Source organism: Carassius gibelio, chromosome A15 (assembly GCF_023724105.1).
Source record: "Carassius gibelio isolate Cgi1373 ecotype wild population from Czech Republic chromosome A15, carGib1.2-hapl.c, whole genome shotgun sequence".
In the NCBI taxonomy this organism is placed as follows: domain Eukaryota; kingdom Metazoa; phylum Chordata; class Actinopteri; order Cypriniformes; family Cyprinidae; genus Carassius; species Carassius gibelio.
In genome coordinates, this window is record NC_068385.1 from 19,700,912 (window position 1) to 19,716,133 (window position 15,222).

The 15,222-nt window shown below is 37.0% G+C and overlaps 1 protein-coding gene across 1 annotated transcript in view; it reads left to right on the forward strand.

The window, feature by feature from the left end:
- LOC128028691 (mastermind-like protein 2) overlaps window positions 1-15,222 on the forward strand; it is an 89,680-nt gene that overhangs the window by 61,363 nt on the left and 13,095 nt on the right. The gene's annotated exons all lie outside the window — the stretch shown is intronic.

Sequence of the window (15,222 nt, forward strand, 5' to 3'; positions counted from 1 at the left end):
AGCACTTTGATTTAATAGATCATTAAAGATCTACAATAATGTACAGTATTTGAAAAATATTGTGTTTTGATCATTAAAGCATGTCAACAGATTCTGTTACGCCAAATGCACAAAATATTGATCTTTAAAATAGCTTCATATGACCCCTTTAAAGAGTCCAGTTTTTTTATGTAGCATGTTGATTTTTTTTTCATGGTATTTAGCTCCAGTAAATGGTTTGAAAAAAAGAAACACATGAAAAATGTTTAATATCATTATTCAATCACATCAGAATCTATAAAATTAAAACAAAACCCAAACCTAATCTTGAGTGAGTCATTGAATAATTCATCCATAAATTATATGTGATTTTTTTTTAGTTGTCCAATGTTTTTTCTTCAGAATCATTAGAGAACCACAACTTCCATTGGAGGGGATAAAGCAGTGGATTTTTTTTTTCATAATTATGCAGTTCTATTTTCCACACAAACAGCTCTTAAAGATTCCAGTTTTTTTGTTGCATGTTGATTTTTGTTCATGGTATTCAGCTTCAATAGAATCAATTTAAAGGGGTCATATATTATGCGATTTCAATTCTTCCAAAATGTCTCTTTGGAGTGTTACAAGCTCTTGGTGCATAATGAAGATCTGTAAAATGACAAAAGTTAAAGTCTGAAATCCAAAGAGATTTTCTTTATCAAAGTAAATACTCTGCCATGCCCCCCAAAACACCTTGTTTAAACACGCCCCCACGTCTTTGTCCCTATTTGGAAATATTAGCATAATGCTGCCAAAATATTCACGCAAAGAAAGAAGGTGTGGTTTTAGTTACCGCAGTTAGTGTTGAAGCAGCCATGTCAGGCAGATGCTGTGTTTATCTAGAAGAAAGCTAGAGCACTTTATTTGGCCTTTGATGCATTTAGGAATCTTTAAGATTACTTACAACCTAGGAGAGGAGGTAATTTTGACTTTGCTACAACAATCTGGTGCTTCTGAATCAGCGAATGTAAGTATGTTTTCTTATTAGTTTAAATATTAGCTATGACTGTGCAAATGCAGAGTCTCTTTCGGGCTTTAACTGATGGTAAAACTAAGGATATTAATAACTGTCTTTACATTTATTTTGAAAGAAGAAGCTTGTGATTATGGAAAGGGTTGTTATATTTGAAACGAGTGCTTGCGGTGATCGACCAATCACAATGCACTGGGTCAGTTGGCCAATCAGAGTAGTCAGTAGTAGTTACACCAAAATAATGATCTTTAAAAAAGCATCATATGACCATTTTAAAATGCTAGAAATTGAATGAGACAAATTTCATCGAAGTATTATTTAATACATTAAAATATATTAAAATATAAACATAACGGTCACTGACCATCACATGAGCATATGACAGCTCTTTCACAACAGCTTTAGTGTTGAATCAAATGTGAAAAAAACATTGACTGCATGGCCACTACTATTGAAATAAAATGCTTGCATTGTGCAAACTAAATTTTATATTTACTTGAATCAAATTTCTTAGTTAATCAGATCGAATTGATTTAAATAATAAATTAAAAAATCATTCCTAAGCAAAATCTAAAATGTGAAAAGTGAATTGAATCGATTCATCTATCTGCCCTACTAACTATGCATACATACATTTTTGTGTAAATATCTGTGTATGAATGTTTTCATGTTTTATTGATTCACCAATAATTGTACATTAAATTTAATTCTGAATTTGATCATCCAACTAAAACCACAAATCTAAAAATCTAGTGGCCTAAATATATATATGAGGATGCAGTTGCTCAATGATCTTGCTGGACATACTCTCAGGCTAAAGCTCATCTATAGGAATTTTCATGCTCTGTTAGTGACGAATTGTTGAGAAATTGGGCACAATTTTTACTGAAAGATACTATGATATGTCAAATCTTCAGTCAAATAATTAGCTTATAAATAAATAATTTTCCATTTAACACTCGATCACATTTTCTCTGTACAGGGCTGGTTGTTCTTGACACAATGGAGTCATAGTGTCAAAACCACACACCCTGCTTTCTTTCCATCTGTCAGTGTGTTGTGTTAGCCGTTAGCATTCTGCCAAATGCTTTAAACTCATCGGCGCTACACTTTGCTGTAGGCCTGTTTTTCCTTTTTGTTTTTCAAGATTGTTGTTTGTGTCTAGGCGGGTGCAGGGTGCCTTGAATTTGTATATTCCCTCAAAGCAGTTTGACGGTAGCCCCGACTTGTTGGAGCATGGTGGATTAACATGCAAAACTTCTAATTTTTCTGCCTGTCACAGTCACTTGCTGTCAGGGCATATATGCACACAGAGGGATTTGCTAATTGGAGGTTGTTAGCTGCAAGGGACAAGTTACAGTAATCTGCTTAGCCCAGTGCCAGAGGTTTATCCACTGATTTGTTATGATTTGGGAGCTTTAGAACATCCCCTTTTTCAGTTTCATACAAACAGTATCTCTTGACTCTCTATGTGGGAACCGATAACAAGAACCACACAAGAGGAGTCATCCTTAGCCTCCCCAGAAGAAGGGGGAGAGCGTGGAAAGACATGCTTGATTTTGACATAAAGATATCTCTTTTTGCAGCCATTGATGGGAGAGTTGTTAAGGTTTAAGGTCCCAATTTCCCAATGGACAATAATCTGTGTACCCACAGTACAGAATAGGCTACCACTGTTTGGAAGTTGTTGTTTTTTTAGCTAGTTTTTGCATATCAAAACAATGACTGCAGTCACGTTTGCATTGTTGGGGAATCTATTCAAAAAGTGTAGCTAACTGAGCTAACAACTAGTCTTGAGATTAGTTAAACTGACAGCTACTGTGTAATAAACCCTTGTGAAAAAAGTGCACTTAATTGTGTTTAGTTTTGTGTTACTTGTTATGTACTTCAAATCTTAAAAGTAGTTTTTAAGCTTGCAGGTGATGTATTATTAATGAAATAAAAAGCCACTTAAAGGGATAGTTCTCCCAAAAATCAAAATTTTATGTTTATCTGCTTACCCCCAGGGCATCCAAGAGGCAGGTGACTTTGTTTCTTCAGTAGAACACAAAGATTTTAAATTTGTAAAGACAAAACGATCATTCTGTGCAAGAAACTGAACAGTATTTATATCCCTTTTTACCTCTGATTCACGCAATGTCTGAACTACTAGAACTCTCATAAGCGTCTCTTCCTGAGCGCGTTCTCAGCAGCAGGTGCATGAGAAGAAGAAGATGCCTCACACACCTGCTTCAGAACGTGCTCAGGAAAACATGCTCAGGAAAGTTCTAAAATGTTCGGGCAGTGTGTGAATCAGACGTAATTTTTTTTTTTTACATAAATACTGTTCAGTTTCTTGAACAGACCAATCATTTTGTGTCTTTACAAATCAATGTTTCGCCACGAGCCACACGGTTTAATTTGGTTTTGTTTGTGTATGTCTGTTTGTTTGTTTTATTGTATGTTTAAGCTGGGATTCCCATTCACATCCATTACAAGACTGACAGACTGCAACATTTTGAGTAAACCTCTGTTTGTGTTCTACTGAGGAATTGAAGTCACCTACAGTACATCTTGGATGCTCTGGGGTTAAGCAGATAAACATCAAATCTTCATTTTGGAGTGAACTATCCCTTTAAGTGTGAAGAGTAAAATTTTAAGTATAACATACACTGTGATGAAGTCAAATTCAACTCTTTAATAATCATTTAAATTAGACTTATTTTTGTGCTGATTAACATACTGAAGCACATGCAGAGTATTTGATAAAAAATGTTACTATAATGTGTTCTTTGATATTGCATATAAAGTTAATACATTTTAAAAATTAACAATTAATTCATTGTAAATTTATCATTAAAAATGTGTAATTACAAATATGTTTAAATACATGATATACATTCGTTATGATCTCCGTACAACTGGGGGGTGGGGGGGGGGGGGTGGGATCTACTATGTTCACGTTCAAGTTAAGCTTTATTGTCATACCCAGGGGGCAAGGAACTCGACCGGAAGTTGAAGTCGGGTGGGGGCTGCCATTTTTCGGCAGAACTTCACTTGCGTTAGCATTCCCATTGACTCCCATTCATTTTGGCGTCACTTTGACAGCGAATAACTTTACATCTGAGGCGTTTAAAGACTCCGTTTGTCCATTATTTATTTCTAAAGATACACGACAATGTATAAAGGGCTCCATTACCTTCTATGTTACATTATGGCCCCGTATAAACAGTTTTTGTAAAAAATAGGCTAACGATTGCGTCATAACCACTCGTCTCTCTGTCGCATTACCGTACAGACAGGAGGAGAAGCTCGCAGGCAATTAACTTAATATGGCGTACTGGCGTTACAAAATACTATACAAAATAATTAATCAGAATACTTACTCCTGCTCACTCAGGAAAAAGAACTCCCCGCTCAAGCTCGCCGTCTCTGCAAGATTAACGATGGCAGTTTGCACGCACAGCTACTAGAAGATTTACATCTGTCAGACAGGTTGCTGACGTCGTCAAGCTTCGTTTGAGTCTGCGCGTCAGAAACGGAAGTGCTAAAAAACGCAAAAAATGGACTTCACTTGTCTCGATTGAGTTCCAATAGGGATGCTGTGTCCATTTCTTTTACTGTCTATGGTCATTCCGCTACTAGGGCTGGGACAACGCGTCGAGGTCATCGATGACGTCGACGTATTTTTATTTCTCTAAAAAACGTTTGCAAAACATTTACCTTATGTGCGCTGAATATACACGATGGCCGGATCAACATTCTGTCCAACGTTATAGAACCAATCCAGGGGTTTTTCTGCATTGATCTTTTTTTTGGTGGCTGTCAAAGCCTTATTTGATCGGTGAGTGATGCCTGACAGGGCACGAACGAGAGAGAGCCCCGGCTGTGCGCGCACTCACAGTCTTCAAACAACACGAGCACTTCTTGCTCTCTCTCTCTCCCTTGTGCATATTAATCAAAATCATTAAACAGATAGAAAAAGGGCGAAACACCAAAGTTTCACGCGTGCTCGCGCACTCACAGTCTTCAAACTACACGAGCGCTGTCTTGCTCTCTCTCTCTCTATCTCTATCTCTCTCTCTCTCTCTCCCTCGTGCATATTAACCAAAATCATTAGACACGATGGAAAACGGGCGGAACGCCAAAGTTTCACGTGGAGCATTCTGAGATTTTTTTTTCTCCATGACAGGCTGCTGGCTCCCACTGTTATTTTTATTTTTTTTTTATTTTTTGGAAAAGCACTCTCTGTATTAGCTTAAAGCCCTCAAGTTTACATTGGTTACTGTATTCTTTCAATTGCTCTAAACAAGTATTTTGGGTGACCTTTTTTATTGAATCATCAAGTTATTTTTGTTATTTTCATCTGAAAGAAGAACTTTTTTCAGTAAGCTATGTGTTCAGTAAGCTTGTTTCAGTAAGCTATGTGTTTTCAAGGCTTCAAGGTTTTATTTAATGCTATCACTATACAAGTGCAAAGTAATGCATTCTTAGTCAGTCTTTTATTTTGTAATTTTAAGAGCAATAAACATATATTGCAATGTTAAGGAATTCATGTTTTTTTCATTCAGATATGTAAATCAACATGTATAAATTGTCAGTAGTCAATTAATGGGGAGATAATCGAAATCAAATCAGTCTGAAAAAATTAATCGTTAGATTAATCGATGCATCGGAAAAATAATCGCTAGATTAATCGTTTAAAAAATAATAGTTTATCCCAGCCCTATCCGCTACATGTGTGGACAAACAATGGAACAAAATGTTGTGACTTACAGGACCACAGTGCTACATAAATACAGACGAACAACAATGAAGTAAAACAATATAAACCTATACACAACTTACATGCTGGCAGATTATATATATATATATATATATATATATATATATATATATATGTTTACCTATACATAAATAAAAAATACAAACCATACGAATGCTTCACAGCTTCACAGGGGTTGGAGAAGGTGCGATGGTCCATGATACAGGAGGTAGTGAGTTTGCGTGGGGTTTCAGATGAGGGCAGGGTTATTTGAGTTCATTGCAGCAGTGTGCAGCTGAGGGTCTTGCGGTCTGATGCACTACAGTTCCCGTACCAGACAGTGATGCAGCTAGTCAGCATGCTCTCGATGGTGTAGAATGTGGTGAGGATGGGTGGAGGGAGACTTGCTCTGTTCAGCTGGCAGAGAAAGTGTAGGTGCTGTTGTGCCTTCTTGAAGAGTGACATGGTGTTGGTGGTCCAGATCGAGGGTGTTTGGGAGGCTGGTTTTGATATTGTCAAGTCAAGTCACCTTTATTTATATAGTGCTTTAAACAAAATACATTGCGTCAAAGCAACTGAACAACATTCATTAGGAAAACAGTGTGTCAATAATGCAAAATGATAGTTAAAGGTATCATCATTGAATTCAGTGATGTCATATCTGTTCAGTTAAATAGTGTCTGTGCATTTATTTGCAATCAAGTCAACGATATCACTGTAGATGAAGTGACCCCAACTAAGCAAGCCAGAGGCGACAGCGGCAAGGAACCGAAACTCCATCGGTGACAGAATGGAGAAAAAAACCTTGGGAGAAACCAGGGTCATCTGAGACAAGGTCTTTACAAGGGATCTGGATCTGGGGCTCTAGTTGTCCTGGTCTCCGCTGTCTTTCAGGGGTGGTCTTTTCTAGGTCCTTTTTCTAGATTTTTTTAGGTCCTTTCTAGGTGCTGATCCATAAGTACTGGATCCGGATGACTGCAGTGACCCTCTGATCTGGATACAGACTGGATCTGGTGGCTACGGTGACCTCGGAATAAGAGAGAAACAGACTAATATTAGCGTAGATGCCATTCTTCTAATGATGTAGCAAGTACATCGGGTGTTATGGGAAGTGTTTCCGGTTCCGGTTTACCTATGTTGTGCATGACTAACCTCTCAAAGCACTTCATCATGATTTGAGTCAGTGATATGGGATGGTAGTCATTTAGACAGGACACAGGTGATTTCTTTGGTACTGGTAAGATTGAATGTGAATTTGAGACATATGGGGACAACTGCCTGGTTCAGCGAGGTGTTGAAGATATCTGTTAGGAACTCTGTCAGCTGTGCAGTACAGTCTTTCAGTACACGGCCATGTATGTTGTCAGGACCAGCAGCCTTGCATGGGTTAATCCTAGAGAGGGTCTTTCTTACTTAATCTGGAGACAGACAGAGCGCCTGGTCGTTTTTCTGAAGATGTGTCATTCTGCATGTCAAACCGTGAATAAAAGTGGTTGAGTGCATCCGGGAGGGATGTGTCGTCAGTCTGTGCACTGAAAGCAGTCCTGTAGGGTTGAGATAGCATCATCTGGCCAAACGGTGATTTTCATTCAGAATTAGCATAACAGAGATGTGATCCATGTACCCAAGGTGGGGGCAGGTGTGTCCAGTAGGGCTGAACAACATATCGTTATCGTATCTATATCTAGTTATGAACTTTCAAGATATTACTATCAAAAAAAAGCAACAATATAGACAATGTAGATTTCCCCTCTCCGCGCTCGCCCTGCATACAACTCTGACAGTCACAACAAACATCAGTTTTACGAGTGCCCTTGAATGCAGCGCTAAAGCCAGCGCGGACACACTACCAGGGACGTGGGAACTATATTGTGAGGGGGGAGGGGTTTCCATGGTGACGCGTCATTGCTTGTCACGTGAACCACCGCAGCAGAAACGGCGCTGAATGAATGATGATCTTCTTTTGTGTCATTTTTCCTTTTTTATTCAGAATATTCACAAATGTGTTAGCTATGGCATGAAATATCTGATATTCAGATTATAAAATACATGCAAGTGGAAGTATATTGTTGTTTAAACACCTTTATAACGATCGCGTTAGTTGAGCTGTATGCGCGATGGGCGCCGCCATGTTAGTTTGTGGCGCAGATGCAGTCCAGAGAATCGAATTCATCCACTTCTCCCGAAATACTTAAAAGTAAGTGGCTGGTGAACTGGGAATAGAATAGAGTAAACATTGAAGTTACTTACACAATGTGTATCTGATATGAATAAAACGTTTCGAATTATAATGGAAAGGGTTATTATTACCTCTTCCATAGACATCAGTGTGTATTTTACAAACTCTAAATGTATTGTTTTTTAGTACTTATGTGAATTTATATTTGAAAACGAAAATTTCAAATATTGTATCGATATCGAGATATCTGGCATGAAAATCAAGATATGAAATTTTGTCCATATCGTTCAGCCCTAGTGTCCAGTGTGGTATTTTTAGGTTTGCTCTGTTGAATTCACTAGCTATTAAGGAAAAGCCGTTGGGTTATTTGTTTGTTGTTCACTGATGACGCTGTACAGCTCGCAGAGCCCAGTTTCTTTTAGTTTATTTTGAACAGACAGTAGTACAAATTATATTTTTTTTACCCCCATAAATATTATTACATTGTTAAATGTAATCTGCAGTAAATATATACATACAAGGAATAATAAAAAAATGTGCAACATGTAACGTAGACTTTTTATGCTGTGGTTCAGTTAATTTTTGTGACAGGATTAATTTGTTCACAGAAAGTAAACTCAAATAGCAGAAAACAACATCCCATTCGTTTTCTTTATTTTACAAAAGCACAAGGTTTTGTTTTTATTGTGAGTGTACACAAATAAAAGCAGACCTTTTTACAGTGATGCATTACTAATAAGACAATAAGTGTTTAAAACTTATTCTGCTAGTAAGGACACATAAGGACACAGTTGAAGTATTCACGCTGGGATGCACACACACACATACACACAAAACAAATCAGTTCCATTATTGCTAACTTGACAGCACAGTTGAAACTTTATCAAAATAAAATAGAGTAACCAGCACAGACCAACACTGCATTCTAGATTAATTGGTTTCATAATTAATATATTCAAATAAAAAACTTGACGAAATTACATGAGCTGTTTGTGATTGTACAGATCATATGGCATTGATGGGGTTAAGTATGCTGCACTAGTGGAAATGAAGCCAGAATGTCTGTTCAAACAGGGAGAAAAATAGGCAATGGACAGTCTTCCCACAGTGAACTGAATTAGTAATGCCATGAAAATAAAGGTTCCGAAATGGTGCCGTGACCCCACCAGAGTCCTCGAGAACTTTTGTTCAAGCTGAATTTTATCCCACTGGGTGCAATGCAAAAATTGCATGTAAAGAGACCAAAATGTGGAGTCTGTTTCTTGTTTCCTTTTTCTCACAGCCTGCTGATCAGTTGTCAGCCTGAGTATGGCAAACTGGGTATTTGTGATATCACAGACTGTCATAAGAGTTGAGTGGAAATCTTTTTATTGCATGTGAAAAAAAAAACACATTGCAAAAACATATCACATTGAGAGACCTGCGTGCCCCAAAAACTTCAAGCAGCATCTGATAGTTTCTGATTAAAGTGCTGTTATACTGACTAGTCTGTATCTGGAGAAGCGATTCAAGTATTTCTGGCTCTAAAGTTAGACTGTAGCTGTGCTCCAAAAGCCAGTGAACTGCCTAGATACTCACTGCCTACATAGCAACCAACTATAAATGCATTAGACAGTAATGGAAGCTCTTAAGTGCCTGAATTAAAACACTCCTTACATAGGCAGTAATGCTGTGCATCACACAAAGAGCGCTCCCTATGGGAGACTCTACTCGCAGTTAATTTCGATGATGGGAACAGTGCAATATTTGAAGTCAGTTCAGTGTAATTTAAGATGAACTGACTTTTGCAACCAAGTTGATTATACTTATAATCAACTTGCTTATACTTGGTTATAATCAATTGATTATACTTCAAATTTAAAGCCATTTTTATATATATATATATATATATACATTTTTTTAAATAAATTATTATTTATTTTTTTACAATGACCAAAAAAGCATATTTTGTTGTATTCTGGTAATTTTCTGGTCAGTTAATATTATAGCACTGAAATAAAACCTACTGACTTTCCTCACATAGGGTATGAGCAAAATGTAGATACTTGTTGTACTTTTGTTTTGTTTTCTCAATTAGTTACTCATGTGGTTTCCCTGGTAAAAAATGACTATATAATGAGACATCTGATATACTGTGTGCATTTATGTAAGTAGTCTTTTCTAAAGCTCTCATTGACTTGCATTACAAGATTTACAAATCAGGATTCCATCGTACTTTTCGGACACAACTATCAGCATCTATACCAAATTCCTTTTTTTTTTTTTTTTTTTTTTTTTGCTCAGTTTGGGCCTCTTAATAATACTGGGGTGATTTTGTTTTCTTTCAGTGTTATCACCCCAGTATTCCCATATATCATGTTTTACAATCCTGATGTATCAAATATGACACTCTAAATATGAAATATAATTTCTAAAGGTTTGGTAAACTCTTCTATTTAAATAAATAAATTGAACGCAACTATTAAATGTAACTTCTATTTCATATGTCAGATTTGAAATGGTTAATTTTTATCTTTTGAAAAATTTTAGTAAATATGTCCATTTGTAGAAAACCCCCACATTATTATTATTATTTTTTTAGTAAATTTAGGGAAATAAGAGTTTGAGGCTCAGGATTGTGTTTTGTGCTGCTCGTGGCTTCGCTGAAGCTCTTCATTACTGGGAGTGGGAATAAGTTGGTTTGTGGGGGTTGGTGTAAAGTGCCAGTTTGTTGTAGCCTTGCTACAAGGAGCGAATGTTTCCTGGGAAAATGATCTGGGGCCAAGTCCAGATGCCGGGCTGCTCTCTGGGGATGGCGTCCTGCCTCCAGTCGGCAGGAAGTGCTAAGAGAGCGCAGCGGGGCCCGGGCCTGCAGTCTTGTCAACTGCTTGTAATGCTGGTGGAATGGGAGCCTAAATCACATCTCTCCTTCATGAAGTCGGCGTACACATGTGGTATTCATTTAACGATGCACTGGTACAGAACGAAGAAGGAAAGAGAGATGGAAAACAGCTTTATGACACATCAGGATCACAAAGAGTGGATTACAGAGACGGCCACACTAGTAAGGCTTTAGCTCCCCCACATAACAAAGTTTTTTACTAAGGCAGCCGATTTCAGTCAAATGAACACAGTCTGGCTTTGCGGTCACAACTTCTGAGAATTTTTCATGGTATAGGCTAATGGAGCAGCTTCAGATGTAACTTTCGGCACCACCAGAGCATTTTACAACAATATGACCTGAACTTTCACCATAATAGCATGTGTGGAATGTGATGAGGCTTTATGTTATTCAAATATGTGGCATTTTTCTTTATGAGCCTTGGCCAGCACCACTTACGCTTTATGGGTAAAAAATAATAATGCTATTTTTTGGCCTATCAATAAATTTAAAAACAAACTGAATATATAATTCATACACACATTGATCTGAGTGCCTTTTCTATGATGTTTTGACAGAGTGATCTGTCATTGCAATTTGCAGAAGCATTGGTTAAACACTTTCCCTCTGCTTACTCTCAAGTTAATTGATTTTGATTATTTTTGGTGTGTGTGTGTGGGGGGGGGGGGGGGGGTTTATAGAGTCAAAAATGTCAGACATCATAATAACGTAAAAAAGCATCATTAATGAGAATCTTAAGCAGTTTGTCATAACCATTATTTCTCTCTTCACAGTATGTTAGAACTAATTTTGTCTGCCAAAGGTCATGTGGTGCAACCAACATGAATAAAAAGGGGAAATTATATCATAGAGAGCTTGACTGTGTGTCATGGTCAGTGCAGTAAGTCTCTTAAAATATAATTTTAATTGACCTTGTATGAGAAGAAAAGTTCAGACTCTAAAATTTCTGAAATATATGATTAAAGTATTGCTATTACTAATAATTCAGAATATTTGTCAATTTGGAAACATCTTTTTATATAATTAAATGTAAATCTAAAACAAAAATATAACTATTATGCAAGTGTTATTTTAGTATAATTGAAATACTATTAGTTTGAATTATGTTTAGCATTGTTATATATTTTCATAGTTTTATAATTTTCATTTTACTACAGTTTTAGTACTTTTGTTGTGTTTTGTCATTTCTATACTTTTTCATGTCTTTATATTTTTTTTATTACATAAAATGTTTTTTTTTAATACTATGTTTATTTTATTTCAAGTGACAAAAAATATTTAAATGGTTTTAGTTTGTTTCAGCTGACTACAGTAATAATCCTGATACTAACATGCATATAAAGAGAACAATTCTAAGAACATATACAGATCTTTTTTAAATTATTATTATATTTTCCTTTTCTTTACCATGCTCACTCTTATTTGTTACTGCCCATCATAAAAAAAGTCACCACCTGGATTTAAAGCTGCAGTAGGTAACTTTTGTAAAAATATATTATTTACATATTTGTTAAACCTGTCATTATGTCCTGACAGTAGAATATGAGACAGATAATCTGTGAAAAAATCAAGCTCCTCTGGCTCCTCCCAGTGTCCTATTGCCATTTGCAGAAATACATCGCTCCCGGTAAAAAATAACCAATCAGAGATGCGGCCCGTAACTTTGTTTGTGTTCAAAATGTAGAAAAATGTATATAATAAGCGAGTACACCATGAATCCATTTTCCAAACCGTGTTTTTAGCTTGTCCTGAATCACTAGGGTGCACCTATAATAAGTGTTTATATTCGGACTATTTCAGATTGCTTCGGGGATACTGCGGCGGAGTAACCCAGTACCTTTGTGATTCTTCATAGACATAAACAGAGAGAAGTAGTTCCGGCTACGATGTTCTTTTGCAAGACGCAAGCAGTTCTGTTTATTAACCCCTAGAGCATCAAAAGTTACCGACTGCAGCTTTAACTAAGCAAATAGAGCCTCCCATTGGATAATTACTGCATGGATGATTATGTTTCAGCTGGCAACAAGTTATTTAACCCTAGCTGATGCAGTGAATAGCTTATCATTTATTAAACAGCCAATTCAGAAAACACATCCTGTGGTGGTGTAAAAGACTTTAATCTGTTTCAGAAGGGTCACATTATTGGCATGCATCAAACAAAGAAAACATCTAAGGAGATTGCTGAAACTACTGAAACTGGGTTAAGAACTGTCCCACACATTATTAAATACTGGAAGGATAGTGAGGAACTATCACCTTTGAAGATGTGGTCAGAAAAAAATCTTGAAGGATCATGATCATGTTTAATAGTGAAGGTAAGAGTATTTCCACATGCACAATGCAAAAGGAACTCAAGGGATTGAGACTAAACCGCTGTGTAGCCGTTAGAAAACCCCTTATCAGTGAGGGTAATCTTTAAAAAGCCTTCAGTTTGCTAGGGAGCATAAGGATTGGACTCTGGAGCAATGGAAGAAGTTGACTACACCGTATTTAGGTGCCGAGTCCTGTTGGAAAATTAAATCTGCATCTCCATAAAGTTGGTCAGCAGCAGGAAGCATGAAGTGCTCCTAAACTTTCTGGTATACGGCTGTGTTGACCTTTGACCTCAGAAAACACAGTGGACCAACCCCAGCAGATGACATGGCACCCCAAACCATCACTGACTGTGGAAACTTTACACTCAAGAAACGTGGATTCTGTGCCTCTCCTCTCTTCCTCCAGACTCTGGGACCCTGATATCCAAAGAAAATGCAAAATTTACTTTCATCCGAGAACATAACTGTGGACCACTCAGCAGCAGTCCAGTCCTTTTTGACTTTATACGCTTCTGACGCTGTCTGTTGTTCAAGGGTGGCTTGACACAAGAAATGCGAAGCTGAAACCAATGTCTTGCAAACGTCTGTGTGTAGTGGTTCTTGAAGCACTGACTCCAGCTGCAGTCCACTCTTTGTGAATCTCCCCCACATTTTTGAATGGGTTTTGATTTACAATGCCAGGATTCATCAGACTCAAATTATAAAAGTGTGTTTCATGGTGAATGAGACATCAATTTCACACATGGATTGGCCACCACAGAGTCCAGACCTTTAACCCCATTGAGAATCTTTGGGATTTGCTGTAGAAGACTCTCCCATCATCAATACAAGGTCATGGAGAACAATTAATGCAACTCTGGATGGGAATAAATGCTGTGACATTGAAGAAGCTTATCAATGCCACAGCAAATGTGTGGCGTAAACGATGCTAAAGGCTGTCCAACTAAATATTAGAGTGTGTGACTCTTTTTTTGTTTTTGGAGATGCATAACTCATCTGCTACCAATTGTCCAATGTGCAGTTTTTATCACCAGTCTGGCCTACGATATTGACAATATAAATGTTTTCTTATTATCATGGTCTTTTTATATATATATATATATATATATATATATATATATATATATATACATACATACATATATATTATTATTTTTTTTTATAACTGTCTCCGGAAGAGATTCATCTTTACATGGTGAAAAGAGCTTGTCAGTGGTCCGGAGAGAGCTCACTCGCCCTCTCGTTAATTAGCAGATGTCCCAGTACTGATCCATCAGGCAATCCATCTAGGGCTCCACTAAGAGAACACTTTCTAGAGATAACAGTTTGTGTTACTTGCTCTCATATTGGTTCTTCTCTGTGGTTCGACTGTGGAATCCCTCCCACAGCTCTCTGAGTGTTTTTCTTTCTGGACCTCTCGAGTGGGGCTTTAGAGGCAGTTTCTCTCCTAAAGACATCTGTTCTCAAATTAATAGCCTCGCGTAACGCAGTGGTGTTTCATTCAAATCCTTTCTGCCATGGGAAATGTTTTGTGTCAACACTGTGATTGACACTGTATACACTGTGTGTTTTTGGCCGTCCTGGCTGACATGTTCTCAAACAGAGATTGCTGAGGACAGAAGCTTAGAGCCTCTGCTGTTTTGCAGGTTTTGACGCTCCTGCGAGACCAGGGCACTTAAGACGTTTCTCAGGTTCAGGCTTGTTTAGAAGTACTTCACTTTACTGAAGCTATTTGACATAGAATTATTACTTTTGGTTTAGTGCAAAGCTCTTTTTCTTAGAGGTTCATCATCATTTATTACTCTGTTTCATTTCAATCCTTATGACTTTATCCCATGGAACATGAAAGGAGATATTTGAAATAATGTCCAATCTGCTCTTTTTCATAACTTGAGAATAGACTGTGATTGCATGTGATGGTCAGCAAAAAAAAAAAAAAAAAAAAAAAAACATAAAAGTAGTTCATACTGACCATGCTCTATATTCCGTTCCATATTCAATTTGATTATAAATTGGCATAAATGAGATTTGAAGGGTATGGTGGATTTTAAGATAAAAATTACTTAATTTTCAGTCTGTGCTTCACACCGTATGGCTTGCATAAAAATATAG